Here is a 27860-nt window from a genome sequence, read left to right as displayed (position 1 = left end):
AATCAGTATTTACCGATTCGGTATTTAACGAATCATCATTTACAGATTCGGTATTTACCAAATCGGTAAATGAGATGTAGGAAGCACTTTAAAGAATGCTTTTGTGTTTTAAGGATTCGTTATTTACCACCAACTATTAGTTGGTGGTAAATAAGGAATTCCTCTGTAAATGCAAATCTGTGCATTTACACCTATGCCATGTGACAGACATACATGCCCTTAGGGCATGTATGCATGGCACATGTGCACACCAGCACTATTCAGGGGTGCAACAGGGTGTCAAAGTGACACCCTGCCACCCTTGACTCTTTCCCTATTTTACCGAATCGGTTTTTACCGATTCGGTAATTGACATTCATTCCTATGGGCCTCCAGGCCAATAGGAATGAATGGCAATTAACGAATCGGTAAATACCGATACGGTAAATACCGAGTCTTAACGATTCTGTATCTGTTACCGACTTTTTATCTACATTGCATTTACCTGTTCGAAAATACCAAATTGGTAAAATTCGGTATTTTCAAATCGGTAAATTACAATTACCCACATCTAGCCCCTAGTATTTATTAGCTAAATATCACCTTTCTTGAGCTAGTTGGTTGTACTTATCAACTTGAGGAGAAGGCACCACCACAGAGGAGTGGAGGCCTCTTAGGTCTCTGGACGATGCTGTTTCCCCAGAGCCTGAAAACATCTGAGGATGAACGAAGATGTTCTGCTCAGTGTGGGGTGGATGACAAATGACCGGGAGGACAATCAAGGCCCAACAGACGGAAGCCTTTGTAAAGACTCTTGTAAAGAAGTGAGTCAGAAAGAAGACACAGTGTCTTACAGTCCTGATGATCAAAATTGTCCCTATTGTGTCTATTTCACCAGTGGGTTGAGCACCTGCGGGGACATTCCAGTGCTGCCAGTGTGGGAATACTGTTCACGTTCACCTACTCAGTACCATTTTCGACTCTGTGAGGGCCCCTATCACCTTTCTTCAAGCCAGAGATGGACAAAGCAGATTTTCCTTTCACCCAAGTCAAGTATTACAGCTGTGCAGTGCTTATTTTTGCTGATGGTTGCCGGTGAGGCCCACCAGCACTTTTTTTGGGGACCTGCAAACCTTAACCAAGAGGGTAAAACCTACAAAGTAAAAATACGAAAAAAGGGAAAGACGGAACAAACAGAAAAACCAAGGGAGAAAGCAGGATTCTGCAAGAGTCAGATAAAAGGGCAGGGAGTACTTGGGAGTGGATTAAAGTGACAGGTGTATCCAAGACAATGCTGCCTTCGTATTTGGTGCAACAACATTTAATTGGATCGGGCTTCTGAGCAGCCTTTCGGGCACTGACAGTCATTCTTTTACAAATTGGGCACTGCAGTCGTGTCACATTGCCCAAGGCTCGTTGCAAATCAAGAACAATGAGAACCTTCTCACTAAGCCCTTACCGTGCCATAGAACGGCGCTGTGAAGGTGCAACGTGCCATTAACCCTGACTCATGGTTCTACAGTGACGTCTGTGAATCAGTGACTCTTTGATTTGTGTACCACTTCTTTTGCACCCTAAACCATCCAGTTCATGTCTGGGTGGTGGGTTTAACTCCTTCGACGCTCATGACGAGCTCAGCTCGTCATGAGGTACAGTGGAGCTGTGCTCATGACGAGCCAAGCTCGTCATAGCCGCGGAAAGCCCACACGGGGATAATTCCCCTCCTGTGCGGGGTGTTCCATTGAGTGGGCGGAGTCGTGATGAGCTCAGCTCGTCATGAGCACAGCTCCACTGTGCAGCGTGACAAGCTGAGCTTGTCACGAGCACCGCTGCGCAGCACGCGGTCCCCTTCCCCCCGCACCGTGGGGGAAGTAGCCCCGCGGGCAAGGAGTTAAAGTTTGTAGAATATCCTTGTGGTTTGCAACATTTTAGCAGATTCTCAGTTTTCTAGGCTCAAATTCATAGAGCCTCCCAGTACCCTACTTAATGTACTCTCTCATTCTGTCACCGCAGTGTTAGTGAACAGCTACTGTAACACCTTGGCTGCTAAGGCTTTTCCCGTCCTGTGCTGACAGATTGATAATCCCATTATACATGACGAGTTCACCTTGTCATGAGCACAGCTCCAGTGTGCCTCATGACGAGCTGACCTTGTCATTAGCATAGAAGAGGGTAAACAAGCCATCGTAAGACCACAGAAGCATGGACATACTTCAGCATCTCCACGAGTGTGTCTTTCAAGACCTAGATCGGATGCAATGTTATTTCAATTTCAGGCTTCGTCCCAGAAAAAGCTAGAACCTTCTAGCTTATTCATCTCATCTTCTGACCTGCCTTAAAATTCCAATGTGTCAATAAAGGTCCATTCTTTTCAAAAGATAACGTTTCAATAATGTATCAAATCGTATGCTTTGTTGTTACTGTGTCATATCGTATAAAAATGTATCTATTTAGTTAAGGGCTTTATAGTGTGCTACACGTAACCTTTTAGTTACTTCACAGACCAAGTGGGGCAGGAACACTTTGCACCCTGAAGAAAAAAGTGACAAAGTAGAAGAACATGGTCAATCATGAACGGAAGATGCCTACAGCGGAAGTTTTTTGATCATGGACACCGCGACTCCAGAGAGCTAAATTAGAAAACCAGTCTGAATACATTTCAGTTTTCTGGTGTTTTCTAAAGCAAATGTGTAAATGTTTGGATCTCAGGGAGGGACTAAGGGCATTGGGCAGTCTTGGACCAGGGAACTGCCACTCTGGTTAGTCTACTTCAACCTCTCTTGTTGGACCAAGTTAACAGCCAATGAGAGTAGGTTTCTAGGTGGTGTGTGTCACGAGTGAGTGAGCTCAGCGAGCCACCACCCAACATTAACCAAGAAAGGCGATATTGTGCGACTGCTCAGTGCCAATACTCAGATGCCTTTTTAAAAATAAAAACACATATTGTCAGGCTGTGTATTTCCTATACATGGATGTAAATTGAACACAACAACACCAACTACTACTACTACCAGTACTATTACTACTACTACTAATAATAATAAATAGTAAAAGAAAAATAAGTAGAAGAAGAAGATAATGACAAACATCAGCCTTTTCTACTTGATCGGGAAACTTTTGGAGAATCAAGTTTATAAAGAAGGTAACTTGGGTATCCAGACATGGTGCAACAGTGCTGCAACACCAGTGATAAACAAAAGTACCAGTCAGAAACACTGATCCATAATATTACTGGCCCATGGCCCGGAGAAACATCATCACTAGTTGGATTTAATGTTCCTGGGGAGTTTTAATGGTTAGGAGGTTGCTGAATTCTACAGACACGGGGCAGATTTACAAGCCCCTTGAGTCATTTTTGCGCCGCCGCTGCGTCACTTTTTGTGATGCAACAGCAGCGTAAAAATGCAGCCCATTTACATGAGCGCCTAGAGACCTGCAGGTGATTTGGCTCTATATAAACCGAAGTTAACAATAACAATAACAATAACAATTTACAATGTGACACTTCTAGGGAGATGTGTCATGTTGTAAAGCCCTACATCACATTATACGTGCGTCAGGTATAATGTATGCAAGGTGGGCGTTCCAACGCAAAAAAGCCTCACAGAAGTGACGCAGTGAAATCTACAAGATTTCACTGCACCACTTCTAGGACACCACAGCGTCAAATTCTTACGCTTGCTTGAAGCAGGCGGAAGGAGTGATGCAGCACAATGAGGATAGGCCTCCCCCTGCATTGCTGGTGTTGCGTCGTGCTTGCTACATGACTCCAGCAATGCGTGGCTTTTGCGTCAACAGATGTGTCAGAATTTCTGACGCATCTGTCAATCCTTGCACCATGGTGCGCCATATTGTAAATACGGCGCATCCATAGTGGTGTAAGGGATTCTCAGGGTGGCGCAGGGAAAGTGACACATCTTTACAGATGCGTCACTTTCTTGTAAATCTACCCCCCGGTTTGCTTTCCATAGAGGTGTCTCAAGACATGTTTTGTGTTTGTTCTAAGGTCAGTTGTGAAACCAAAGTGGGATCATGAGTTGTTGGTTAGTGTTATAGTGCAAAGTGTCTTAAAAGTCTCATGAACTGAACAAAATCCATCCAAAACTTCTTAAGGACCTTTTGCAATCTTTAGCTTGTGGCCATTGTCCCTTTATTGCATCATATATTGATTTAATAAGTCCCCAAAAGTCAACAATTTGGTGTGCTTGTTCCATTTATAAGCACATCAGTGGCCCAGAAACGTCCTGCTGCCCATCCTTCCACTAGAAAAGGCTTCATTGCTCTAGTTGCTTTAACCAACCCCAGAAGAACAGGACCTTTTTGCCATCTTCTGGTACTTTACTGTGCAAGAGTGATGAAGCAGAGACATTAAAACACACCATTCAAGAGGACGTCTATCAGGCCACATTTTCTCAAACCATAATTGGGCTGTTTTCTTTTGCGCATAGATGGGCCTTAGATGGCCTTCCACTCCTGGCAGGGGCAAACATTCTGCATTTGGGTGGGATTTCCTGATTGTGCAAGTAGGCGTGCAGGTCAGATGGCACAGCGAACAGAGCAAGCAGTTTCTGCAGCCTCTTGGAAAGACTTTGAGCAAGTGGGGTATGAGCACTCACACAAAGCGCTTTGTTACTTCCTGTAAAGGTAGACTTGCATCTGTTTTCTGCTCCTTTGCTGGGTCAATCTTGCCATTGCTCTGCCTAGACCTGGAGTCATCCAGGCATAGGGTTTCTGTTTGAATGAATCTAGTTTATGCTTTACTCTGAAAGTTATCTCTATTCTTCTGTGAAAAATAAACAACAAATATTCAAAATAAGTTTTTCGTGTTCATGTATTCTGAACAAAAATCTTTGTTTGGCATAGTACTCATTAAACATACAAAACATTTCAATGAAAATGAAACAAATTGAAATCGTGTTTCATAGTATTAACAAAATAAATAAAAAAGACCCAATGCATTTCGGGTTCCAATGAACCCTTCCTCAGGGGTTAGTTTGTCAATATCTTCTTAACTTCGAGTTCCTCAATCTTGGCACTGAAAATATGAAACATTATCATCTGAATCTGATGTTGCAATATTAAAGTTCACCATGCAATAAAATATCATGATTTAAGATTACAAGATTAGTTAGAATTGGCACATACATTTACTGTGAACAAGTAGTGGGTGATGCAAGAAAAAAAGAAAAAGAGGTGCGGTGAATCTCATCCATCCGATTTGAGTCCCCATTGATTAAGCCCAGTGTAAAAAAAGAAGAAAAGTGTACTCTAATGTTCCGCCCGTGTATATTAAACAGCGTGGTGAGAGTGAAACTGATGATGGTGTTACTCACTAGGGAAGAACCTCGAGTGTTCTAATATCACACGTGATCGCGTGTCTCTGTAGTAGATTCCTCGACGCACTGACGAGCAAAAATATAATAAGAGGTTCTAAAAAATATTCAAAGATGCTCATGGTCGCTTTCTGAATAATTGTGCGATAGTCCTATGTTAAGGAGCATGCCCGCTTACCTAAATGTCTCTAATTTCCACTGTAAGTATCTTCCTATCAGCTGGTGAAGCCCGGGTGTTCGTGAAGCGAAAGAGGTGTTGATACACTTCCTGGGATTTAGAGACTGCAATTAATACATATGCGGTTGTTCAGACTAATATAACCTCATCATGTTTTTCTAACGGTATCGTGTTTCACGTGACTTACCCGTGAGTGCCTTGATTTATACTTCGTACGCCGGTCTTTCTTTTCAACCGAGTGTACTACGAGATAATAAAGTAAAGAGTAATGCTCAATATCAACGTGTAGATATTTGCCGAAACTACGCTGGGCTGGAAAGTTTCTTGGAGGTGGTTACTTGGTTTCTCTCCGTGCCAATGTTATAAAAACGCCGGTTCCTCCCGTGTCTCAACTTCCGGTGTATACATCCGGCCCGAGAAGCGAGGTGCATTTAAAGGGACCGTCCTCATCATGCGTTTTAAAGGGAACCTCCTTAAAAGTGAATACAACTTTATTGACTGTCTAATGTCAACGGTGCCATTGAACTCCCTCTGTTTCGTTAGGAATGACCCGATACGAGCGGGATGTTTAGGGATGCTGTGGTTTATGCGTGCCTCAAGGGGCTGTTGTTATACAGTGTGAGGGTCAAAATAAAGTAAACTTTTATTCACGCACAATAAGCGAAGATCATTAATTGTCAAAGGTTCATCTGACCTTTAGTGTTCACAATGTGGTGAACCAATTTAGGGGGTAACCGGTAATGCCAGATTGTCAGAGGTGCAAAATATGAATAAAACAGAGGTGGATAGAAAATCATAACGGAGTGCCAATTCTTTACAAGATCACTAGATAACTGCCAATTGTAACCATGAGTCCTTGCACGTCCAATTACAACAGACTACATTACATGTTAATTGTGGTTTGAGTGTACTACACAAGATCACCATCATATATCACACGAGGCAAATATTAAGATCCTAATTTCCAGTCCAACTGGATATCACATTGTCATTAGTAAACATCTGATATTTTACAAATGGAGTATCAAATTTCTAGACAGGATGTTTCATTTATAGAAAGCATAGTATTTCATATTGGTCATTCAGACCACCCGGATTCATAGTACTCAAATGTTTTATCCAAAAGGTTTCTCTTCTGGACAATAGAGTGTGATGATCCCTGCCACTGGTGGGTTCTAATATTTCTAAGACTGTGAATCTGAGCTGCGGGATATTATGTAACGCCTGAAGCCAATGTGCGGCCAGGCTAGAAGATGTGTGTCGATTGCGTATTGTGCTTTTGTGCTCTATGATTCTCGTCTTCACCTTTCTGGATGTTCTTCCGACGTACGCTAATCCACAAGGACAGCGGATCGCGTAGATCCCTCCTGTGGTGTTTCAATCAGCATTGTGTTTGAGTTTAATGTTTTGTCCTGTTTTTGGATACGTAAATGTATTTCCCACTATCACGTTGCCACATTGGCCACAGTTGTAACATTTATTCATCCCTTTATATCTGTGTTGGGTGGATGAGTGTTTGTTTTTTAACAACTCTCTCAAATTTTTTGGACATGTGTGTGCAAAAATAGGGGTATCTGTGAATAGGTTAACGAAGGCTGGTTCATTAGCTACAATATCCCATCATTGCCTGATGATTTCCTTAATCCTTACTGCCGTGTGGATTGTTTCAGAATGAACACCATGTGTGCATTTTGTGTTTTTTTTGTTTCTGGAGTAGAGTTGTTCTGTCCAATAGTGCTACCTTTGTCTGTGCACAATCCAGTACTTCATCCGGATATCCGCGTTGTTTGTATCGCTTTATTTGATCTTTGATGAGGATGTCACAATGTTGTGGGTCCGAGGAGATCCTTTTGATGCGTATTAGTTGTGATGTTGGTAAGTGATCTTTCAGTGTTCTTGGGTGAGCACTAGTGTAATGCAACGCATTGTTCACGTCTGTTGGTTTGCGAAACATAGTGGTTGCAATCCCTTGAGGTGTTTTATAAATTTCAATATCCAGAACCTGTATGCGATCTCTCTGTATGTTGTGAGTAAATTTTATCATTGGGTTCTTTGAATTAATCTCTAGTATTCCTTCTTCCAATTCTGCTCTGCTCCCATTCCAAATGATCAGTATGTCGTCTATGAATCTGAGAAACAAGAGTGTGTGTGCTCTCCATTTAGTGTTCTTCAGTATATGTTCTTCCTCAAACTGAGCCATTAAGGTGTTAGCATATGAGGGCGCTCCCGGGAAACCCATGGATGTCCCCGTTCTTTGCTAGAAGTACTGGTTTTTCCACGCGAAGTAGCTGTGGTACAAAGAAAAGTGTAACAATTCGAGTAGTAGCACTCCTAGATTTTGATCTATTTCTGAATTTAGCAGTCTCCTCTCCATGGCTTCCATTCCTTCCATGTGAGCGATTGACGTATACAGTGCTATTACGTCAATAGTGCACAAAATAGTCTCAGCGTTCACTAATTGACTAATGGCTGATAATTTCGAGATGCAGTCCGTGGTGTCCTTAATGTACGTAATCCAAGATTGTACCAAGGGTTGCATGTGATAGTCTATGAAGCGTCCAACTGGTTCATGAATTGATCCACATCCTGCCACGATGGGACGGAACGGTGGGTTAGTGAGATGTTTATGGATTTTCGGCAACATATATATGTGGGGTCTCTGCGGGTTGGTTGGTGATAAGTATTTCCTGGTGTTGAGACTGATAAGTCCTTTTTCTGCTGCTCTCAATGTGATTTCTTCCAAAAGTTTACAAAATTGGTCAGTTGGATCACCGTCCAAACGGATGTATGTGTTCGTGTCATTAATGTGCTCCTCAACTTTCTGCTCATAGAAAGTAGTATTCATCATTACCAGGGCTTCCCCCTTATCGGCTGGTTGGAAAGTGATGTTTGTGTCTTGTCTTAGATCGTTTAAAATCTTCTTTTCTTTATTAGGGAGATTTGTTCGTTTCGGTTTTTCATAAACTATTTTCTCCAAATCCTTTTTGACCAATATTTTGAAATTATCCAGTGTTTTGTGCGAAATAGGTGACATGAATTTGCTTTTGGGTTTGAAGATTTCCGGTGTTGATGCTTTCCTGTCGTTATCAATTGTTGAAAAAAAACACTTTAGACGGAGCTTTCTCAGGAATTTGAATAATGCTATCTCCGTTTCTAATCCATTGGAAACATATGTTGGCACAAATGATGTCCCTTTGTTGAGTACATTGGTTTTTTTAATTGTCAAAGATCTCGTGGAGATGTTCACTACTAAGTTACCCGTTTGACTATTCGTTGTGGTCTTCCGCTTTCTGTTGGTTTTTTTGTGGTTTTGCCCCCTCCTGGTTCGTCTTTTTTTGTTCCATGGGTTTGTCTGGTGGTATGTTGGATGATGGGCCTTCCGCTAAAAAAGACGGCTTTTCAATTCTCGATGTGCCTTGTTCAGGAGCTGAACCACTCGCTTGTGCGACATTCGATAGTGCTGGAGGTCTCTGCAGTGTGAGGTCTTCGTCTGCTACTACACTTTCTTCAGACGATGTTTGTCTGGGATTATTTGTAAAAAATCTTTTTTGAGTATAGGCCTCCGGCCACGTATATACCTCATCTAACTTATAGTCTATCGTGTGCCTGCGGAATTTTCTTATCTTTCGATCATGTACTTCTTTTGCGTGGACATCAAGCTTGATGTTGATGTCCTTCTTACAGAAGAAATTAGAGACATTTAGGTAAGCGGGCATGCTCCATAACATAAGACTATCGCACTATTATTCAGAAAGCGACCATGAGCATCTTTGAATATTTTTTAGAACCTCTTATTATATTTTTGCTCGTCAGTGCGTCGAGGAATCTACTACAGAGACACGCGATCACGTGTGATATTAGAACACTCGAGGATCTTCCCTAGTGAGTAACACCATCGTCAGTTTCACTCTCACCACGCTGTTTAATATACACGGGCGGAACATTAGAGTTCACTTTTCTTCTTTATTTACACTGGGCTTAATCAATGGGGACTCAAATCGGATGGATGAGATTCACATACCAACCGCACCTCTTTTTCTTCTTTTTCTTGCATCACCCACTACTTGTTCACAGTAAATGGACGTGCCAATTCTAACTAATCTTGTAATCTTAAATCATGATATTTTATTGCATGGTGAACTTTAATATTGCAACATCAGATTCAGATGATAATGTTTCATATTTTCAGTGCAAAGAATGAGGAACTCGAAATTAAGAAGATATTGACAAACTAACGCCTGAGGAAGGGTTCATTGGAACCCGAAATGCATTGCGTCTTCTTTATTTATTTTGTTAATACTATGAAACACGATTTCAATTTGTTTAATTTTCATTGAAATGTTTTGTATGTTTAATGAGTACTATCCAAAACAAAGATTTTTGTTCAGAATACTTGAACACGAAAAACGTATTTTGAATATTTGTTGTTTATTTTTCACAGAAGAATAGAGATAACTTTCAGAGTAAAGCATAAACTAGATTCATTCAAACAGAAACCCTAGGGACATAGGTTGAGGACCCTGCCGGCCTGGATGTCTCCAGGTCTAGGCAGAGCAGTTTCACAATAAGGGTTGTGGGCACAACCCCCAGCAGGGAACTCCCTAATTTTCAAAAAATTGTTTTAGAGATTTAAAAACTTTTCAGATCAACATAGGTGTGCGGTTTTCACAATTACAGAGCAGTTCAATCTTGCCATTACCATCTTAGATAGTTGAGCCACCTGTCCCAGCTCTCTTGAAGAATGATCAATAAGGAAGGAAAAGAGCCGATTAAATGAATGCTGTGTAAGACTTCATAGTGGTTGGCGGGATATCTTAGAAGCTTCCAGGTGAGGCATGTGTTCAGAAGATCCATATGTGAGACTATTGTGGGGTCAGTTTCACATCTCCTAATTATGTCACCAACACCTAAAACTTAGACAGTAACTAAAAGGCTGAGCGAATAGGATTTTTTTCTTTTCTATACTAGGTTGTTTAATTGTTTTACACCTTCTGTGATTAGCAGCCGGTCACTTCAGTCCTCCCGGTGGTGGGTGCATAGTGTATTTCTAGGGGAATTTTATCCCATGTTGTAAAGCTGGCTCTTCAATCATAACTCCCAGTACCAGTGAAAACATACAGAAAAGGATTAAGCACATTTACAACACCATCCATCCTTAATGTCAATTTTTTCACTCAGCGTCCTGCACTCAGCGTTATATTTTTTATAATGTACTTTTGGTGTCCTTTGGGAGCTAAACAGCTGTTAATTTAAATCACAAGGATTCCTCCTCCCTTAATTCATATTTATTTAACTCTGTCTCAAAATATCCCCCGACCCTTCCATTTCTTCTCACCTGAGAGGCACCTTTGAGTCTGGCTCAAGGCTCCTCCCATCTGTGACCTTCCTCAGTGAAGGAGACTCCAGGGTGTCCTGTGTGAACCAGGATGTGGTTGGCACAATGGAGGTGCTAATGATTCTGCTGGCTCCAATCTCAGCCCAGCTACTTGGAAACCACTTTTAGTACCTCTGATGGTTTGGAAGCAAAGCAAACAAGGACAAGAGTTCACCTGGCCTGGCTCTTAATGGCTGATGCTCGTGGGAAAATGGCACCTAACCATCAATGTAGTGCTGCTGCAGCAAAAAAACGCGCCCTTTGCCATTCATATAGTCAATGATGATTCTGTTGGTTAAAATACAGCCCTGAAAGCTGTTTGAATTATAATTAAAAAATTGAAACATAAAAAACATATGTAAGATTCAATGTGCAGCATACCACTGGGTTTGCAGTGTGCAGCATATAGATAGGCTATTTTGTTTTTTAGAATAATGATGAGTTTATTAAGTCTACATCATTCTTTTTATTCATGTATTATTATTATCACAGAAAGGGATTAATGATAAACAGGTCAGCAGCGGGGAGGGGGCGTTGGGGAGTTGTAGGGGTTTAGGGGGTGACCAGGTTTGAGCATAGAGGAAGATGCACACGGGCTTTTCAAGTCCTGAAGCTGTGAGTAGCTCGAATATCTAAGGGCAATGGATTCCAGATGTATTTATTTATTTATTTCACTTATAAAGCGCGCTATCACCTCGAGAGGCATCCTGGCGCTGGCAGACTCGAGGGAAAAAGAAAGGAGGGGGAGCTGATAACAGCCTAAGGATTCGGAAAAAGACAGGTTTTCAAATGCCTTCTAAAAGCAAGAAGGCCGGTGACCTGCCTGTTTTCAGTGGGCAGAGAATTCCAGAGCTTGGCCGCGGCCACACTGAACGATAAACCTCCGGCTCTAGATCACCTAAACCTCAGTACAGTCACCAACCTAGCCGAGGAGGAGCGTTGACTACGGGCCGGCACATGCCATGAAAGCTTCCTTAGTAAGTAGGCAGGGCCTAATCCGTGGAGGGCTTTAAAGGTCAGACAGAGGGACTTAAATATCACCCTCTGCCTCACTGGGAGCCAGTGCAGCTGAGCCAGAGCCCCCGAGGAGGAAGATCTAGTTGGCAACACCAGGGCTAATTTTGCAGCGGCCCTCTCAGCTGCTCACCCCCGTTTTAGAAGCCTGCTTCGAGGCGTAAACTTCTTTGGACTGAGATGGAGAGAGACCTTTGCTGGAATCCCAACTTGTGAGCTACATGGCCCAGCAGACGTCCATGGCGAGTCCTTCAAGTCTCTGGGCTACTGGAAATGTGTTAACATTTGGCACAAATATCGCATATTATGGAAGTAACTTTGTCTGTGTGAAAATTATACATACATGACAAAAGTCACATGAGATACCCGCTGCATGTGGGTGTCATGTGTATAAACATAGTTCTCAACATTTGGGAGACATCGTTTAAACCGAATGCACTACAACGCATTCCATTACAACGCAGCATTTACGACTGCATTGTTAAAACGCAAACCATTATATCGCAAGTCGTTTCAGCGACTTGTTGTAGGGGGCCCGCTGGTGTTGGATTTACAATCCAACACCTTCCCTGCTGATGCACAAACTGGAGTAGGAATAGTAAATTATACTATTCCTAAATCCAGTGCGTCCCCTACAGCAAGTTGTTGAAACGACTTGCAATGTAATGATTCGCATTGTTACAACGCGGTCGCTATAACAACTGTGTTGTAATAGAATACGTTGTAGCGCATTCTATGTAAAGAAATATATTCTCAACATATGCTCTCAGGGCTACACGTCATGCGAACCACCTGCTCAATGCTTTGCAGGCTACTCAAACCCGTCTCCTGTGCGTAAAAATGATGCACAAAGGGGAAGAAAAAACGTACACGAAATGCGTAAAAACAAATAAACACGATTTAAGCTGGAAAAGCTGTAGAAAAAGTGCTTGGGCCTCGTCATTACTAGATCATTATATATTACTTTCACATCTTTCTAGGAGAAGGGCTAGCACCTATTCAGGGGCACACAAACGAGGCACCTTATCACCCCTGCACTGCCAGCTTTGTGGGAAGTCGTCTTCTAAATGCTCTCACAACCTTCCCCTTCCATAGATGTCCATGGTGGAGGGTGGGCAGCAACATGAGGTGAAGTCCATGCCACCTGCTGTATTCACTGCACAAACTGTGTAAACTTGGACTTGGCACAGTTAAAGGAGCACTTTATGTGAACCATCTGACATCGTCCCAGCCAGCCCTGCATTTTAACAAACAGCGCTTTGCACATAGACATGTTTAGATTCTATATATCTTTATTGTTAAAAGTGAAACAAAATAGATCATTGTCCTGTGTGACATCTTCACTGCCAATACTGGCTTTTTAGCCAAGGGCGCTTTGTGCATAGCCATGTTTTAGATTATATTTACAAAGTTAAAAGTGGAACTACGTGTCCCAGAATGCACCATGCTGCTGGTCCATGAGCCAAGTTTCGCTGAGAGTGTGACTCATGACCTAGGGCTCCTTAGCAGCTTTTGTGAGTAGTTCCTAAACTTTTTAGAACCACGGCCCACTTTTTAGAACAATGAACTCAACCAGTTTATAACGTAATATTAGTTCGTCCACCTTACTTTATCACTGATGTATCATAGACCTCAGAGAGATTTCATAATGGTGGTTAACATGTACACATAATCAAATGGTTTTCATTCCGACTCCATAAGATGAGGGATATTCCTAGACAGTCTCCACACTTGCCTATCGCCCCTGTTTGTAATTTTGGTGGCTGAGAGGTTGGTTTAGATGATCAATCTCGTAGTCCAAATTATTTGGAAATTTAGTTTTAATCCTTGCATTTTTTCAACAGGGAGTCCATTCTGGATCTCTGAGATACTGGCAAGTCAGCCATATATTCATGGGACTCTAATCATTGGCTCCATATATCACAAATGAAGCATCACGGGGGACATTTGATTTCCTTCAAACAAATATACGGACCATCCCTCCCTCAAAGACCTTTGAAACTAGATCTTGAATATCTGAAGAGTATACCTACTTTGTGAGGCTCTCTCACCACAGGTGAGACCACTTTAATAGTGGACATGTATCGCGCCTTAATCTATAGATTCAATCCTGCCATTGACACTTATATTTCTTGACACACAGGCTGTTCCATTTGACTCCAACTCCTGAAGAAGACCCGTCCTTGACGTTTTATAAAACTTAACTTCTCTGGGTCGAAACGTCGACGACAAATAGAGGTGTTCCTTACCTATGCAGAGCAGACTATATATCCAAGCAAAATAGGACATCTGCTCCACCATATTGATTATTTATGTATCATATGTTAACATCTGTAACTGTCTCTCGTTCTCCATGTATCACAGTTTTGTAACATTTATGTAAAATGTATTTGTTTATGTTATACAGCAGTCCTGTGCCCTTGATATGCCATTATTTGTAAGATCTCATGATATATGATGAATAATATACTGTGTCTTAAATCCATCCCTTGTTGGTGTCTTGGCTTACTAATTGGTAATTAGTAAATACCTGGTATATTTATTTTACTCTTTCTAGCCTGATTGATTTGGGCCATTCAAGCAATTCATGTAGATGAAATACAACACTTCCTACAGAACCAATTGTTGTTACATACCACTAGATATCCCAGGTTCTGCTGGATACTAGGTTACCCCATTAGCTTTAATAGTTTAATGGACATGACACCAGGCGATTTTTAGAATGTAACTAAAGCATCCTGTGGTAGCACATTGTCATTTCCAGAAGGCACATTTTCCATTCAAAGGGCCTCTAAATGTGCACATGCATACAGTTTTACTGATTGATCTATATAGTGCTCAAATCATAATGTGTGGAAATCAGGTTTCTGTGAATATTTATCAAATTTGCATCACCAAGTGTCTTGATTGTTTTGATCCTATTAAAGCCTTTGTTTCCAGCATACTTCAGAAGTACAACAAAAAGTGCTTTATTTTTGCTTCCTAACTGCTGGATGCATGCAGACATTTACAGGTATTTACATTGTGTTGTGTGTTGAAAAAAAAACAACAACCTACATAGTCTCATAATTCACTTAAAAAACTCCTCTCACTTTGCAGTCTGAGAAAGAAAAGTACACACCAATCCTCATGTTAATAGGATAAAGCAGCCTGCCATTTGACCTCTGCATTTGAATTGCTGGAAAGTGTGACATGCAAAACTCAGGGGTATAGTACAAGAAAATGTCGTAGTGCGGAGCTGCACCAAAGTTGGCAGTGCCGCGCTCCAACATTTTATAAACGCAGGGAATACAGCGCACACCTGTGTATTCCCTGGCGCTGGCTCTAAATTTAGCTGCGTAGTGCCAGTGCAGGCACCCTTGCACTGTAGGGTAACAGCGTTGCAGGGAATGATTGTTTATGTGCAGGAAAGTATCCCTTTCTGCACAGAAACAGTCCCTAATGGTGATTTGTTACTTCTATTTGTGCTGCAGAATGCGGCACTCATAGAAGTAGAAAATCGTCTTTATTTAATGATTGTTTATGTGCAGGAATGGACACCTTCCTGCAAATTAGCAACCATTAATAGCATTTTGCTCTTTCTATGTGTGCTACAAAATGGTGGAATGCCCACAGCAACACCCCTTGCACTCCCCTTTCATGCTAAGTGATGCATGTAAAGGAGCCTAATTTACAAAGCGATGTTAAGCCACAAAAAAGTGACTTAAAGCAACTTTGTAAATACAGAGAAGGGAATATCGCCATCAGAACATAGCTAAAAGTGACGTTCTGATGGCGATATCCCCTTGTAAATATGCCCCGCCGTATTTAAAAGCATCTATATTTATTGCTTTCCCTTTCCTGACCCATCAAAAATCAGCTTGCAACCCACCACTGGGTACCAACCTACAATTTGGGAAGCACTGTAAACAATCTTGTTGCGAGTGTTACTTATGTTCACTGTTTAGAAATTGTTAGCTCATTGAACCATAGTATAAGTTGTCTGTACAGAAAGTGGATTTGGAAAGGTTCAAAAATGTTGCTCGAGGAAAGTATTACAGAACTTAACAACTGTAACTCGAGGATACAATTTACTCACGAAATTGACGCAGAAAAAATCCACTTTCTGGACATTGAGATCAGAAAAACATCTTCAGGATTAGCAACACTGGTATACAAGAAACCAACTGATGTTAATAATGCTCTGCTTTTTTCCAGTGCACACCCACACGTGCTTAAAAAACATCTTCCTATCTCTCAAATGACGAGACTCAAAAGAATCACCTCAGATTCAGATACCTGTCAGGAATTGATCAGACAACAAATTATGAATTACAAGGATAGAGTATATCCTGACTCCATTCTGACGGAGGCTGAATATGCTGTGTCACTTAAACCATGTGAAGATCTTCTGAAACAAAAAACTAAACTCCCCTTGAAGAGGGAAGTTTTTGTTCTAAAACATTCTGGACAAGCACCGAAGATTAAATCTATAATCAGAAAACGGTGGGAACTAATTGAGAATGAACCTGATTTTAAAGAAATTTTCCATGGCATGCCTCTTTTTGCACATACCAGACCACAGAACCTCAGGGAATTGTTTAAACCTTCAAAGAGAGTCAAAAAAATAATTTAAAGGGAATGAGGAAATGCCACAATTGTGGCCAATGTGGTAATGTCATCACAGGAAATAAATTTACACATCCACATACTGGTCAAACCATTACACTGCATCATACTTCAGATTGCACCACAGAAGAAGTAATTTATGCAATCAAATGCTCATGTGGGTGTGTGTATGTAGGCAGGACTAGCCGCAAGATAAAAACTTGAATAGTGGAACATAAAAGTAGGATTCGCAATCGTAACATTAATTCATCTTTGGCAAAACACTGGGTGGAAGCTACACATACTATCCCCCAATTGCGCTATACTATACTTGAATGCATCCATATAACTTCAAGAATTGACACTAACACAGCTTTGGCATGTAGGGAAACTCACTGGATCAAATACCTAGGGACGGTTATTCTAAGGGGTCTGAATGACCATTATGAATTGTTGTGTTTCTTGTAAAACGTGCATTAGAACAACACACTGTGTTATCAGATTGTAAGGGATTGCACTTATTTTTGTTTTCACACTTCTTTTTCTTCTTGTTGCTTTTTTTTTTCCGCTGCTTTTCTTTTTTCCTTTTGGAGTATCTAGTTCGGAGACTGTTTATTCTGATTGAATTAGATTTTCTTGATCAGATTTCTCTTTTGCAAGGCTCCCTCTGAAAGTGACTAGTAGATCACTGAACACTTCTTGTTCTCCCTGATCGTTTTTTTAAGTAATGATAATACATGACTTATTCATACACACAAGCTCAATACTGGGCCATGAGTGTATGGTTAATAAAGTTTTTTTGAATATTTTCCTAGAACTTCAGAGAGTCCTTTCTCTCTTTACTACAGTCTGTCGCTCAGCTCTTTAGTCCTTTCTCTATTTTTAGCTTCTTTCCAGAGTCCGTCGTTTAGCTCATGAGCACGTTTTAAAATAGACATACTCACGGTAAAGGGATCATGTGACCTCCTACGCTGCACTATGATTTTGTAGTTCATGGTGTGTGTTTCTAGTTAACGTTTTTAATTGAATATAAGTAGGGACCCCCTCCCAAATATACTTTAAGGTCAGAGAGTGAAGGGGAAAGACATTTCGTTATTGGGTTAAACGAAGATCGGATAAACCAATAAGTATTACATCCGTGTAGTAAGCAGACAATATTGTCAGTCTGCTTTCTCTATCCGTGACAGGCTTGCGATTAGTGGGCTGGTAACTCCATTGACTCTAAAGAATGCCTACACCTAACATGGCGGCGACTTAGTCCGTCGCCTATTTTGGTGGCGGTACCCGGATGTAACAATACCGCTGATACGTGATAGTCCATCAGTTAGTTGTTGTCCAGGTGTTAAGGATTACGAGCAGGAAGTTGCCAAGTATTTAAAAAACGGCGCTTCATTGCAGATTCTCGCTGCGGTACCAAGATTTATCCAGTATGCTGGCGGAGCTCTGGAACGTATACAGATCTTTGATACTCGGTAAGCCTCGTAGTGTAGTTTGGTTGGACATAGGTATTATGATAAGTATCTGGATAGATGGTACAGGCTATTTGTCTTTAAGCCTGGGAGAACAGCTTGCTTTATGTATCTGTATAGAGAGGGCACGCCCTTTGCCTTATTACAACATTGGGGTACGTGCTGGGCGGTTGCCTTCCGTGAGTATAAGGCTCTTCACTTTATTAAGCCTACTCTAACTGATTTTTTGTGGGGAGGGATGTCTCGAGGCAGAACATCGGATATAGTTGCCAGATGTTGCTGGTTTAAAGTAACACTGTGTACGTATTTTAGTTGATATGCTTCTCTGTACAACAGTTTTGGGCATAGTGTAAAAAGTAACCCATGTGAAACATGAGTAATACTTAAATAACAATTGAACGCATGCCCGTAATTAATAGCCTACGAGAAGTAACCTTCTTCTTTTCCCATCAGTTAAATCTTATTCTCGACCTGTCGAGGCTAATATAAATACGAGCATCTGCATTTCGCTTATAGTGGTTCCTTCACATGCTGCAAGGATTACCCACCACATTGAGTCAAAATATTACTAGTGAGCGTGAACAGTCACAACAAGGAATACTGACTTGACTATATATGGTCTAGCTGTAGATTAAACTCTGGGCATGTTTTTATTTTTCCCATTAGATAAATATAATATAAAAGTTTACCAGAGCTATCGCGTTTAAAGAAGAGGCCCGAGCGATTATAGGATTCATTTAGATTAATATAAAGTAAGTGATTTCCAGCTTATTGTGGAATGAGGTCCCGTATTTTTACAATATCTGGGAAAAACTAGAATGGTATGTTTATGCCCCACTACAGACTCGGTATACAGGAATAAAGAAGGATTGTGGGATCCACTTAGAAGCAATTATGAAGGTCATTCTGGATGAATGAGCAAGGTAACCGCAGATTAGACTACATGCTTCATTATTGTTTTGGCATGATGCAAAAGATACATCATTAGGGCACAAACAACAGTATTGTCATTACACTTCTTTCAGTGCAATCAGTCAAAATCTTCTTGAGGTGACATATAAAAGGAGTACCTTTTTGACAGATTCCTTCTCTGATTGAGATCATGTAGGTAACTAAGAGTGGAAAATGTCAAGTGTTTATTTTATCTTTGGAGCAACTTGATAATTGAATAGAGTGTATTTTTATATTTTTTTCAGGATGGTGGATAATACTTTACCCTAGGTTTCCATATTGTAATGGTCCAAACCTCTGATAGACAGTCGAGGTGTGAAGAAGGCTTATACTTGCAGTTTGATACAGTACATTTTAACAAAGAAGTAGATACTAATGAAACTGGTGCTTATTGGGCCATTTATAAGACTTTTGGGCCTAGAAATCTCTACCCCCATTCATCTCGTTATATATTTTTTGTCAATCTTTGCTACTTTTTGTTTTAATAAATCCTGACTATATTTGTGCATTCACATTTAAGCATTTAGGGTTATAAGGTGGCACACTGTGGTTAGAATGCTAGTCTGGTGTGTGTGGTCCTACTCACGGTTGTCTCAAAAGGTTTATAAATTAATATGTATCATTAACAGTAATTGGCACATCCTTAATTGCAATCCGACATCTAAAAATACTTTGGCTAAACCCCTATTTGCACACAAGAGAAACAAAAATATTAAGGAGTTGATTGTCCACTCGAGACTTGACAGTAAATCTATTAATGGTGGCCCCTCCCAGCGATCCTTGTTAAATAATCTTCCTGTACGTGGGACAGTGCCCTGTTCCTCTTGTAAATCGTGTACAAATATTTTGAGAGGTGAAAATTACACCCATAACGGTTTTTCTGCAAAGGCATGTGACATTTGGAACTGCAAAACCACAAACATTATATATTTCATCTTATGTCCCTGTGGTCTAGGCTACGTTGGCGAAACTTCTAGATCGATCCAAGTTCGCCTTACAGAACACAGATCTGCCATTAGAACTGGCAAACTTGTAGCAACGTTAGTTAAACACTTTTTAGAAAAACATCACAAACCAGATGATTTTCAATGGCGCATCTTGGAGAAAATAAGAATACCAGACAGCAAAGGGGGATGCGCCATCCGAAAAAAGCGAGAAGTATTTTGGATTTTTGTTTTCAATATCTTCTCCAAAGGATTAAATTGTGAAATCCCCTGGGAGAATGCGATATTCTGAATACTTCACCTCTTGTTCTGTACAAGCTTTCTCCTGTATTGCATATGAGAAAATCGTTATATTTGATTTGACTAATGATATGCTTCTCACTTCATTGTAAGTTATCAGACTCTCACATATATAATCTTTCCTTGCCTGGACTGTCCGCTGGTTGGCCTTGCGTTAGCAGACAGTTTAAAAAAATATATATAAATATATTTATTTTTCAAGGGTAATTCAGTTCTGATAGATTGATTCTTATACTGTATTTGTATAACACTTTAGTTCCTGCTGTAATCAGCCTTGGGTACTGTCGAAAAAATACTATTATATAGCCCATAAACATATTCTGCATTAAGTTAATATTTGACTGGAGATGATCTCACCTGTGAGACGTATCGACAGAGTGCGAATTTCGTTTCAATTAGGGCACTATTTTGACTACCTGTATAGACCGTTTCCATTGTAATAAATATAAACAGTGTGACATCCTAAACCGTAGGTCAACACTATACCTTTAACAAACCTTAAGAGTCTGACATGTGACCTTCACCCGGAAGATATTTAAACTTCCGTTAGGCGTGCCCCGTTTATTATCATTCTAACGGATGCGGGATGCCGTCAGTCATCTTCTACATTTTCGTTTTCTTGACAAATCCCCGTCATTTTCGCCGTAAGTGTATAGACTGGCGGCTACGGCCTCCCAGTATGTTTACTAAATAGTGTCTTGCCGACCGAGGGTATATTGTAATACACTGATGTTATATCGGTTTGGTTTCTTTATTCCATTTATTCTGCAGACTTGTGTATTTGAAATCACGCCGTCTGCTTAACGATAGAACGACGTAGCATATTCCCGCCCTACATCAACAGGGCGCACAATTACAGAAGAGCCTTTTTGAAGTAAAACGAACAACTTCTTCATATTATTTGGATATTACTTTTGTAAATTTCACTGGTGAGTTTATCTCTTTTACAAAGGAACTAAGTTTCTATTTTCCATCTTATACGTTTAGCAGTAATATTGGATATCCGGTTTCTTTCCTGTGTAGATAAAAACGCTACTTCAACTCCGCATATCCTGCCCTAAGATACGTTTTTCTGATTTTGACCGACTGGCAACGAAACATTGCTTTATTTTTTAAATACAGTTCCCAACGTCAAGGTGAGGTTAAACAGCTTCATCTAATACCTGATTTAGTCGTTTCCAGATTTATTTAAATTTCCTAATAGATATTTCTTACTTGATAAATAGGTGACTCCATTACTGAATTGAGGATTGTATTTAACCTCCTGGAAACCTCGTTATACATCTAATAGGAGATAAAAGACAGGCTGATTTTCCGTCTCTTTTAAAGTAAGTTAGTCTATATAAATACTGCACAATGTGTTTTTTGAAAATATCTATTTGAACTAGAGCTATATCAAGTTTAGCCTCTTTATATAATCCATGTATACTGGTTCAATGAATTGTCCACTATGGGAGTTTAAAACTATTTTATTGTGTTGTCATCTGATTTAATTCCTGAGGTTCCAAATCATTAGAAACTTGGTTGAAAAGGAATTCTTTGTTTTGTATTATCGTATTGGCTGTTAAATCTTTTTTTTTTTTAAACTTAAATTTTCGAGTCATTCAAATGTATCATTAGGGTCTAGTATCCATATTATCGAGGATATTAATTTTATGTATGTAAAAATAAGTGTGAATGTATTTTGTATAATTAATTCTTGTTCTAATTTTTAGAGTATGTATATCAGATTATGTTTTGTTATTTATGTACTTTTTTTGTTATATGTTTCCGAACTTTGTGTGGCTCCTGAAGAAGGCGTTGTCTCTAACGCCGAAACGCGCGTCGACTATATTATCTAGCCACTTTTTTAATTGTGTACCTCTTTCTTTATTGACTGTATTTATTGTTTATTTGTGTTATATTATGGTCTTATTTTAATTTGTGTATTTTACTGTGTAATTAATATGTTGAATATGAACATTATTTGTACAATTTATTGTCGTTTATTAAATCTTATATGATTTTATTGGTATGTTTTTTTAATGTCCTCCTCTTTCTTATACTAGTTCTCCTTGTTATTATTGTAATTGCCTAGGAATTGTTGCACATATATTATAAATTAATATGGGCATACTCATGAAACTATTTGACATATACATATTCTTTTACAGACACTAATTCCAGGTTGCGAGACACACTGTTGAAACTGCCCCTGGCTGGTCCTGATGAAGGTGGTCCACATTGCAGTTCTTCCACCGAAACGCGTCGGCCATTTCTTTAGCTAGATTCAACCTTTTGGTTACTGGTGTACAACAACAGGATGTCTCTTTGGTTGTAGTGGAGTTATGTATGATTAGGGTGTGTGAGTGAGTGGATGTGTCTGTGGTTCTCGACCTGGTGTATTATAACTGTCTTGCTTTTTTAAGAGATGTATAACTTTTTCCATGTAACAGAACTATAAATGAATTTTTGTATATGTATCTAAAAGAAAATGATATGAAATACAGTGAATAATTATCTGTTTTCGAAAAAGAAGAAAAAAATGATTCAATGAATGATAAAAAGATTTTATAGATAAAAACGAAGAAAGCAAACAAAAAAAAGATGAATATGTGGTTTATGTATGCCTTTGATATTAGAGGTGGTTCCCAGTAGTAAAATAGTTAGGTCAAGAGGGAGTTCTTTTTTGTCTCTAGTTAACGTTTTTTACGTATCATATTTGTCGGCATCTAGTAAGTAGGTTGCCCACTCGCTTTTCGCTTTATGTACTTTTGATACAGCATGAGGCAGCGCCATTTAGTTGAATGCATACACGCCACTTCGGAAAGGCTCTTCTTTATCAGTAAGACTCCAAAGCACAGACAGAGCTTTTATGTGGTTTTATGTGCTCTAAAATACAGGGGCGTGAGTGTTAACTAGAATACTGCTTTTTCAGGGCGTGTTTGTACTACTTTCACTGCTTGACAGCCTGTGGATATCTTAAGTACAGAACATGTTTTTCTGGTAAGAACGCTCTCTACTCATTCATCCTTCAAAACTGCACGCTATTTTTTGGCCGTCTCTTATATATATTTCCATCTTTATAGAGTGGTCACGACCCATATTTCTTCAAATTCATCTCTAAGGATAGCGCTCATTTACCGTTCCAGAGGTCATTTTCTTGCTTTGAAGGCCCTATATTTAGTGCACTGGTGAGCACTTTCACTAACAGTCAACACTATCTGGATTCTACATACATACACTGCTTTAAGGTGGCGTTTTACCTTTACTTTTTCTGTCATACTATAATGTAATCCTCTAGTGAATATTAATTGATTATGACGTGCATGCCTTTTTTAAAACATGACATTGTCATTGTTCTGTGTTATAGATCCGGATGAAAAGACCTTGAAGAGTATTTTGATTACTTCTGATTGAATGTTATTTTTTGTTGTGAATACCACCCCTGAAGAAGGGTTCATGGTGAAACCGAAATGCATTGGTAGGTTTTTGATTTTTGTATACAACATTAAGTTACATGCATTTGATATGATTACAATGTCATTATCTTGTTTGTGTGAATACTAAGAAAATTGTTTCATATCATTGTTCAGATTTATGCTGCATACATTCATATCATAAGGCTTTTTCTTAAAAGAAAATTTTGCAAAACAAATGTTAAAGTCTGTTGGAGTTTTTTTCGAAATTTGCAATATATAACATTGAAGAATACATTGAACTTGATTATTGTGTAGAGGCGCTCTCAGCCTTTAGCGGTGCTACATGTAGTCTATGGTTTCTCCTAGACTCTTTTTACAAGGTACATAAAGCAGCCTGTCTGTAAATACCAACCACAGTTTGTAATTGCATTACAGGGAACACGTTTGTTTTCAGTTAACACTCAGCTGTGGGGGTAAGGTTGTTTTTTTAGGAAGGGCACTATCTCTGTCTTTGAATTTAAAGTATAATTTTAGGATGGTGATGCATTTCCTGCTCAGTGTTGCATTCTGCCTAGTAATATTTATACATAAAATGATATATTTGACAGCTTTATTACCCTGCCCAGTTCAGCTAGTCCATTTGTGAAAGTGATCTATCTATCTATCTATCTATCTATCTATCTATCTATCTATCTATCTATCTATCTATCTATCTATACATACATACATACATAAAGAGAGAGAGAGAGAAGGAGAAGGAGAGAGAGAGAGAGAGAGAGAGAGATACTAAAATTGTAAAATTGTATAAAAATAACAAAACATAAGCAAACACATAAAAACAAATTTGAAAGGATTATTAGAGTTGAATTATATTGTATTTTGCCTGGAGACGTAATCTTTCCCTTTGTTCCACCCCCGCAGTGGATGTGAAAAGACGCTACTGTTGGCTATTGTGTCCTTTAAGTCATGAAATTAAAAATAGAAAATGATTCCTTTCCTTAATGAGCACCGTGATGAATTATCTGTGCTGCCGCGGGTCCTCCCCGCCTCCTGCTGACCCAGGCAAGGTGGGAAAGCGCTACCCCGGGGTGAGGAAGGGAGGCCGGGGAGAGCACAGCCAGCTGTTTCCAGATCAGAGGCTCTGCTTCTGTGAATTATCTCAGGTGGTTTTATTTTTCCCCATGAACAGCCCTGCGCCATTTTGCATGGTGTGATCTATGCATATTGTGCTTATTTTCACAGTGCACTTTGCCATGGGAATGCAATGTGTACATAAATTACAATGACTTGAACAAAGTCATTTACATTTTCTACTCAGATGTGAAATAAAAGCACTTAGATTGCGTTTGTTTTGAAAATAGAAAATTTTCATTGGCTCCCAATAACTGTTATTGTCAGGGCAGGAATAGATAAAGATGCATGTATGTACTAATTATTATATCTTTTTAAAAAACACTTTCTAAATTGGGGCTTCTGATTTTTGGGCCTGGAAATATCAAGTGTTGCTATTAACTGATGCAAAGACCTTTAACCCGTTGGCTGCTGCCGTCGGCCAACGGTCGTCGCGTGCACTACCTTGGAAATGCTGCGCACGTACGTTGGCCGACGCTTAAGGCATCGACTTTGGGATGATAAAGCTCTGTGGCCCTCAGTTAGAGTTTGTCGGAGCAGGAGCACTGCTGTAAATCGGTGATGGTCCGACTCTGCCAAACTCACGGATGCTACTCTTTACTTAGGGCCTTATTACGAGTTTGGCAGTCCTCCTGTCGTCCCGCCACTGCCACGCCGACAGGAGGACTGCGAAATCGGTTAATGTAAATTGTAAATTGATACTTGTATAGCGCACTACTCATCCGCAAGGGTCTCAAGGTGCTTGTATGAATACCGCTGTGGAACCCATCCTGGCTTTCCCTGTGAGGTGTCCACTCCTGGGCACCCCCAAGGTGGAGACCAGGCATCGTTAGCGTTGTGGGGGCCGTTGTGGAGATTAAGCAAGCTATTGCCCAGAGATGCAGAGTGGGACTCCATGATTGGAATAGGCACCGAGGCGAGAATTATCAGGTCCATGGAATTTTGAGCCCAAGACCCGCCGAGGCGTGGAATTGAACCCTGGTCCCGGGCTAGAACTCTGCATCAGGGTCTGCCGCTCTAACCATTGAGCCACAGGTTGTGCTCCTACCAGCCAGATTACGAGTGTAATCCAGGGGTGGAGGGAGGTACTGTGGTGGTCTCATGGTGGCGGCTGTGTAAGGCTCATTGGAGAGCCTTAACAGCAGACCACCACTGTGACAGCGCCTGCAGCACATTCCTGTATGTTGTGGCATGCATGCAGGAATGGGAGTGCAATTCCAGAACAGCACAACATGTGCCCCTGCCTTGCAGCCCCAGTCCCAGTAGTGGCAGGGGGTCCTGTTGGGCCCCCCTTAGTTGCATTGGGTGAGGAACAAGAGCCTGCTTTATCTAACAAGCATGGAATGTCCCAATTTGAGATATGTAAGATGCTCACTGTTTTTCTATTCTTTTTAGTATAAGATCATGTACAGTCCAGGAAACAAGCACAGCAAAGTAGATGATTTATATCAGACTGCAGACATTAAGGTAACCAGTGAATATCCTCAGAGTATTTTAGTGTCTTCCAATTTGGCAGACCAAGAGATTGGGAGCAAAACAACACCCCAAAATTTGGACACCCCACAATTCACCCCAATCCGTTCTCCCACAGTTTCCTGGATCAGTGACAGTGTAAAAACTCAATTTCATAAGGCAATGTGTTGCAGTGTTAAGGCGTCTCACCACTACATCAATTGGCAGAGTAAACACAGTTAATTAAACAATGGGGTCCAACCAATAATTGAGCACTAGACCAATGAAACGTTTAAATGTTTTATTACAAAAAATCTAAATGAGCAGTACAGAGTCAAGGCTATGAAGGCTCTTGGATGCAAAGTTATACACAGTATGTAAAAACCAGAAACTTTTAGAAGGCAAAATGGACAGCAAAATCATAAGAAAATCAGGCAACATCCCTAGCAATATAAGGAATGTTTTCTGGCTCATGCCTGAAATGAAGGGGTTCTTATACTCAGTTCTAGCATAGTACATTAGTAGAGCTGTAGAATCATTGTGGTGTGAGTAAAAGTATCACTTGTTTAGCTAATCAGAACATAAGAATAATACATGTCATTACCATAACACATAAGTACCATTGCATTTAAAAAAAATGTATTCAAGACCCTCTATGCTAAGGCCATCGGGAGATGTTTGAACAAATATAAAACATTTAGACAAAAGGACTTTCTCCCAATGAATGGACCCAGTGAAGAAACCAAATGAGATAGATACTTGTTGCAATCTTACAACCGCATCAAGGCATGACTACTGCACTGTTTAAACCATTATGTCATCAGCTTACTGTGTTCTGCAAAGCCTGTGGGAAGAGGATGTGTGTGGGGGAGCAGGTGTGTGTGACACAGATGGCATCCTTCTTGTTTAAAATCGAGATTTATACAGACATGTTGCCTAACTAAAACACATTGATAACGCCACCTCTATACATCATATGAAATTAATTTCAATGGCAATTATGTTAACTCAGTCTATTTATACAGGATAATTTGTAAAAATTGCATATCACACGTTATTATTAATGCATCAAATATAAACTTATGTTCTTTGTTAAGATTAAGGTGAGTTATCAAGAATATGATCAACTTGCCTGGATGAAAGAAAGTCTCATTAAGAGAAGTAGAATTAAAACTCTGCTGTTTCATTCCAATTTCTTATATGTTCCTGAGAAAGAGCACAAGTTTGAGGTGGTGTCTTTTGGAAGTGGTAATCTACAAGCATTGCCTAATGCAGAGAAACTTTGGGCAACAACTTCAATGGATTTTATTGTTGAACATTCTGATTTGTATGGGTTCATACTTTTGAAAGTGGCAGTCGATTATAATACAAAAATAGGGATATGGTACGGAGCAACTTGTGGAATTTGCTGTAGCGTAATTATGCAAAACAGGGGCAAAAATATGTGAATTTTGTGAGGAGTGTAACCCAGCATTCAGTGGTACTTTCTTAGTGCAAAATGCATTCTTGCATTCAAAATGGATCAGAGAATGCATTTTTTGCTTAGAAAATATGGTTAAACCAACAGAGTACAAACACCAGCAGCCACGCACACGCCCTAATTTTGTTGTTCCTGTTCTCTTGCAGTAGATTTTTTGTGCCAAATTAGTCATAATTACGTGAATGGGCATAATTGTGTATTTTCGGTAATTTCATGTCAAAAGAGTAACATGAAATTACTCTAGAGTAATCAAAATTTCGGCAATGA

This window comes from Lissotriton helveticus, chromosome 5_1 (genome assembly GCF_964261635.1).
Source record: "Lissotriton helveticus chromosome 5_1, aLisHel1.1, whole genome shotgun sequence".
Taxonomy (NCBI): Eukaryota; Metazoa; Chordata; class Amphibia; order Caudata; family Salamandridae; genus Lissotriton; species Lissotriton helveticus.
Note: the sequence above shows the minus strand (reverse complement) of the source record.